Source organism: Pinus tabuliformis, chromosome 3_1, assembly GCF_031772625.1.
Source record: "Pinus tabuliformis cultivar Carrire ecotype Pingquan chromosome 3_1, CPIR1, whole genome shotgun sequence".
In the NCBI taxonomy this organism is placed as follows: domain Eukaryota; kingdom Viridiplantae; phylum Streptophyta; class Pinopsida; order Pinales; family Pinaceae; genus Pinus; species Pinus tabuliformis.
Window position 1 is genome coordinate 844499010 of NC_142301.1, and position 6770 is coordinate 844505779.

The following is a 6770-nucleotide window of genomic DNA, read 5'->3' on the forward strand; positions in this document are numbered from 1 at the left end:
TATAATGTAAAATGAACATACTATTGTTTATGTAAGAAGTTATTTCTTTATATATTATTATTGGTATAATAATAGATAATATTTATTATTATTATTCCAATATATTATAATAACAATAATCTACATTATAAGTATTATATTTTACCTTACATATATTACTGATTACACAAAGTGACAATTCTCAATCATATGGATGGATGGAGAGAGAGAGAGATGGGTGGGAGAGAGAGAGAAGAAGGAAGAAAGAGAAGAAGAGAGGGAGGGAGAGAAGGATGGAGTTGGAGGGGGAGAGAGAGGGAGGGAAGAACAAAGACATAGGGAGATAGAGAGGGAGTGACAAGGGAGAGATGGGGAGAGAGAGAGAGAGAGAGAGAGAGAGAGAGAGAGAGAGAGAGAGAGAAGGGGAAGAGAGAGATATGAAGACACAAAGATGGAGGGGGGAGAGATGGGGAAGAGAGAGAAGGAAAGAGGGAGGGAGATAGTGGCAGGGATGGAGGGCGGAGGGGGAGGGAGAGAGAGAGAGAGAGAACAAGAGATAGAGAAGGGGAAGAAAGAGATACGAAGACAAAAATATGGAGGGGAGAGAGATGGGGAGAGAGAGAAGGAAAGAGGGAGGTAGATAGTGGTAGGGATGGAGGGCGGAGGGGGAGAGAGAGAGAGAGAGAGAGAGAGAGAGAGAGAGAGAGTGATGGGGGGGGAGGCAGAGGGAGTTGGGAGAGAAAGGGAGAGAGAGGACTTGACAAAGAGAAAGGTGGAGAGAGAGAGGGGGAGTGAAAAGGGAGAGATGGATACAGAGTGAGGGGGAGAGGATAGCAAGAGGGAAGAGAGAGAAGGAGAGAGATAGAGAGGAAGAGGGAGGGAGAGAGTGTGTATGTTTGGGGGTGATATAGAGAGACAAAGAAGGGGATAGATTGATAGACTGGAGAGAGAGAGAAATAACATGTGTGTTTGGGGGGTGGGGGGGGGGTTGAGATAGAGAGACAAAGAAGGAGAGTTGGAGGGAGATAGAGATATAAATGGTGAGAGAGAGAGATGGTGTAGAAAGAGAGATTGGGGAGAGAGGGAGGGGGAGAGAGAGAAGTAGTGAGAGAGGGAGATAGACACAAATATGGAGGGGGGGAGAGGGAAGAAGAAAGAGACACACAGAGACAAATACATATATTATATAGTATTATATAATATTGAACATTATTAACTATAGAGAAAGAGAAGTAAGAATTTTACAAAAGGTAAAAGAAGTTGGATTTAGAAGCCATAAATATTTTGGTTTTTCATCTAAATAGATACATTTATTTTAGTGTACATGTTGATTCATAATCCTATTTTATCGATTGCACTTGATGCATTGATTTCACTGTAGTTGTTGATTTCTAATCTTAATTGATTGCTTGCACTAGATGCTTTGATTTCAATGTAGATGTTGATTTCTAATCATATTCGATTGCTTGCACTAGATGCATTATTTCAGTGTAGATGTTGATTTCTAAACTTATTTGATTGTTTGCACTAGAAGCATTTATTTCAATGAAGATGTTGATTTCTAATTTTATTTGAATGCTTGCAGTAGATGCATTAATTTCATTGTAGTTTTTGATTTCTAATTTGATGTAACTAGATGTAAGATGTACATTAATTTCAAAGTAATTAGATTAATAATGTGCATTGATTTCAGTGTAAGCACAAAATAATTACTGACGATGTGCATTGATTCTTGTGTTATAATAATTCAACCATAAATAAAATACTTGAATTCTCATCTTAAATAAAATGTTCACTTGCCTAAAATGTTTTGTTTGTGAAACTATAAACTATTTCTAATTGCCTACATTTTTATTATTCTCATTTTCCATCATTCAACATTGTTAGTCACTTTGCATTCAAACGAGGTAATGGAAAACAACTACTATTGAAACTTACTTGGGGTTTAACACTCCATAAGTCACAATGATTGACTTTGGAGAAAAATACTATTAATATTGGAGTACAAGAGAGACAAGGTATGATATTTACTACAAAAGCTCGAGTTAAGGAATTTGAATGGTCTACGATGTCAACCACCCTTTTCATATGATCCATATGAAAATATGGCAAAACTAATAGGTGTGACAATAAGAACAGTAGAAGAAAATAGTTTGAGATTGATCACAATGAATACATTCTTATTATTCCCATTTTCTATCATTCAACATTGTTACATTTTCACTTTTTATTCAAAACTTTTGTTTCAACATTTTTCATCATTCAACTTATTAACAATATCTATTATCTCAACAAACTAAGGTAACTGAGCAAATTTAAAATTAAAATGACTAGATTAATTTTAGAAATATGTAGTATATTTAAAATTATTAGAGTAATTAGATGTTCAACAAATTTTCCATGGTTGCACACGATTGAATCTAGCCTAGATCCATCTTATCCTCAGATCTATCAAGCACTAAGAGGGATGAAATCTCTCAAGATGCAAATCTTTCCACAAGTTTTGCACTAAAAAAAGAGGTTTGCATCTTGAGATATTTGATCCCTCTCGATTCTTAATATATTTGGGGTTAATATGGATATAGGATGGTTTAAATAATAAAAGTTATTAAAAAAATAAAGTTAAGAAGATATTGTTTTTAGTAAAAAATTTACTTTTTAAATGTGTGAATTAGGCATTTCTATTATATTTCCACTATAAAAAAAATACATAGTCCTATCTACTAACATGCCACTTGGGTAATGACAGTAGTAGCACAAGTGCATTTCCTTTTTCCATATAATTATATTTTCAAAACTAATGCAATAATGCAAAATAATAATTCTGAGAATGTAAGAATTACTACTTCCTAGCATATATTTATAGTCAAATTAATTAGCAAGTTCATTGTAGATGGAAAGTAAAGCAAAAAACTAAATTCTTAACATGTTACCTTGGAGGTGAGTCAACTCATACAACCATTGGATTCTCTTCTTCTTCTTCTTAAGAATCAGAGAATTCCAACTTTGTTATCCTTTTTTCCAACTAGGAGACATTGTTGTCCATTTATTTTCACCTATATTTGGAAAGAATCTATGCAGAGAAAGTTTTCTTGTCGGACCTCACTTCTCTCCACTGATACTTTTCCATGATAATTTTCACTAGTAAAGATCCATTGTTTGGAGATGCCTATCGTATCGACCTCTATCAATGCCAATGTTAGGGATCCACTGACCTACCTTTCTTTTAATTTCTACATTCTGAATAAGTTTCCTTTCCACTCCAACTTTAACTTTTGCAATATTTATTTCATTTCTTGCCTCTTGAGACATCTACTCCAAGTATATAACAAATGAGTTCTCAACATTTAGTTGTGTGTGGGTAAGAGGGTTACCCTTGCATCCATGGTGGCCCCTACAAGTCTGGCTAGCACCAATGTGAGGCATGGTATTTGGTTTGCATGCCTTAACAAAAAAGAAGGCATCGTAGGAAGGGAGCAAGAGACCAAAGAGATTTCATAGGGGGATCTGGCTTCAATAGAGGATGGATGGAGGTGAGTAAGAGAAGAAACCAAGTATAGTCGACCCTGAGGTGACTCTAAAGGGAGGAAACAAAGAAGGTAGGGTCACTCGCTTAGAGGGAAGGTGACAATAGAGAATTTACCAATGAGTTTGAACTCCACTAAACCATAAGCAAAACAAACACAAAAAGGAAATCGAGATCAGTAGTTCTCAAGGAGAACAAAGAGGGGGTAACCAGGGTGGTTAGATGGCTCTTCCAACCAAGAGATGATGTAATTGTTGAGAGAAAAATGAGAGTCAAAATGTTAAATAGAGAAGGCTTGTGAAAATCTCTTAGCCTAAGGAAAGACACCAATGAATGGTATGATAGAGAAACTCTATGTTTTATGTAGTCCTATCGGACCTCCATGTCATGGACCATTGTGGATGGGTATGGTGGTGAGGGTGAGCTATAATCATAGTTGAATTGAGGAGGAAACAACTAGGATGAAGGTAATGAACCTTGTACTAACTCCATTAAACCCATGTCATGTTGCATGTGTGAATGATTGTACTTAGTCGCCAACTCTCTAGGTTGTATAGGGTGTTGTGAATGGTGACAAATATAGCAAATCATTTTCTCATGGGTGGTTGAGGTGGCACTCCATCCAAGGTTTTTAATAATAATTTTCAATTTTAAGATTATTTTTTTTTAATAATATTAAGATTATATCTATAAAAATAATAATATTAATTTTAAAAAATATATTAATATATTATTTTCTAATTTGAAAATTAATTTTAATGTTTTAAAATAATTTCTAATATTAAAAAAAATAAAAATTAGAAAAGACAACATGTGTCGTACCAATAACTAGATTATAAAAAATAAAATTAATAATATATATTAATTTGCACAAAATGTTAAACAATGTTAAACTTAGGTGTTGTCTAACTATTTTAGATTTTGGAGTTTTTGGCAAGAATTTAGCAAAACAATCTTTGGTTAAGGAGTGATTTTTTGTTATTTAAAATGCATTTTTCACCACATATATAGATTCAACACTTCTAAAAACCCACAAATCACTTAAATTGTGGAAAATTTACAACTTAAACATGTGATTCTAACAAATCTTTATCAAATTATAAATAAATTTTAAATAAACCAAAAAAACTACAAAATATGATAAATAAACTAAAACTTACCAAACAGATAAACTAAATCTAAAACTTAAATTAATTAAAAATAAGCATCCACCTCCAATAAATAAGAACGAACAGATCGACCATACAATAAATTCCAGACAATGTAACTCTCTTTGAAGAACGAACATGTCCACGAAAAGATTTACCATGTCCAACAGGTATCACTTTACTTATCGTGAATAACTTGGCAAGTTGAAATAAAAAAAACAAAAAAAGAAAATTTATCTACAATTACAAAATGCCAAACATGGTAGTACGAATTAGCAAAAATACCCACAATTAGAAAATGTCGAACATGGTAGTATGAATTGTGATGTGTTATGGATATGTGGAATAGTTATATTTTATGTTTTGATATATTGAAGTATAAATTAATTAGTTCGGGTAGGTCCCAGTGTTGTTTTTTTTTTTTTTCTTTTTTTTTTCCGATTAGATTTAGAGAAATTTTACCAAAAAAATATATAATTTATTTTATATAATTGTTTTGTAGATCCATCATGTAACAAGTTGATTATCGACATGTTTCGAACCATCTAATGTAGTTTATCATTAGGACAATTAGATTAAATAAAAAAAAATTGATTCAACAAAATTTAAAAACAAAGAGTCTAAATATACAGTTATAATAAAAAGTAAAAGAAAAAAAAATCAAAACTCCACAATAATTAATTAATAGATTATATGTAAATTTACAACACTCATTCATTTGTGATCATTCAATTCTCAGGTCCTTGATGATGCGTGGAGTGTCCACCCGAAACGTTGGACAAGATTAAAAATCATTCACACAATTTCACCTGCGAAATTTCTCTCAATATGAATAATTGCGGAAATATACTCTCTTATTCGTAGCCTCTACAGGGAGGCTTATCTCAAGGAGATCAAGTTATTTGAGAAGTGGCGCTCAAAGCTATACAAATGAGTTGTTGAAGCATTCGTAGCACTCGTTTATGATCATTCAATTCTCAGGTTCCCGACATTCGTAGCACTCGTTTATGGTTATTCAATTCTCAGGTTCTTTACGATGGGTGAAGTGTCCACCCAAAACATTGACAAAATTAAAAATCCTTCACATAGTTTCACCTACAAAATTTCTCTCAATAAATATAAATAATTTTTAAAAAATTAGATAATAATAAAATATTAATATTCAAACCATATAAATAATAGATTATATAAAAATATAAAGGTAATAGAATTGCATTGAATAAAATAATTAAATAAAATTAAGGGTCAAATAAATATATAAAGTTTAAAAATTATTATAAATAAATAAAATAAAATTAGATGTAAATATTAATAAAAATATTATTATAAATAAATTATATTATTAATAGAAAATAAATTAATAGCTATATTAGTAAAGAGTAAAACAAATTAATAAAAGGTAAAAGGAAAAATAGGGGAATACAAATAAATAAGTAAAAAAAAAAAAAAAAACTTCAGAAAAGGTTGGTTGGTGATACATTTGCCATTTGGCCCCAAGGCGGGAAAAACTTGAATTCATTATGCATCATATTAATATCCTTTTTGAATTCATTAAATTCATGATGGAGATTGAAGTTAATGCCATCATTCTCTTTCTTGATGTCCTCATCACCAAGAAGGAGGATGACTCCATCTCCCATAAGGTTTCCACAAGAAGACTCACATCGAGCAATATCACCATGCCAATTCCCACCATCACCCAACCCAAAAAATTTAGCGTTTTGAACATTCTTGCTACCATAGCCCTAAGGATTTTTGATGATCTTCAAGATGAGAAAGCTCATCTTTTGGAGGTTTTCATGAATAATGGTTATAGAAAGCATCAAGGCCTGAAAGCCTTCCAAAAAGAGGAAAAATGACTGAGGGCTAAGACTGATCCCAACAATCCTATTTCCAATGTTCATCTTCTTTTTATTCAAGGAACTACCGAAAATTTAGATCATATTCTTAAGAAGAATAATATCTCTGCCACCTTCAAGTCGCTTAACACTATTCGGTATTCCCTTAGGTGTGTCAAAGATCGGATTGACCTCTTTAACTCTAAAGGTGTTTACATGATCCCTTATTCATGTGCAAAGCCTTATATAGGTGCAATGGGTCATTCTATCAAGCATAGA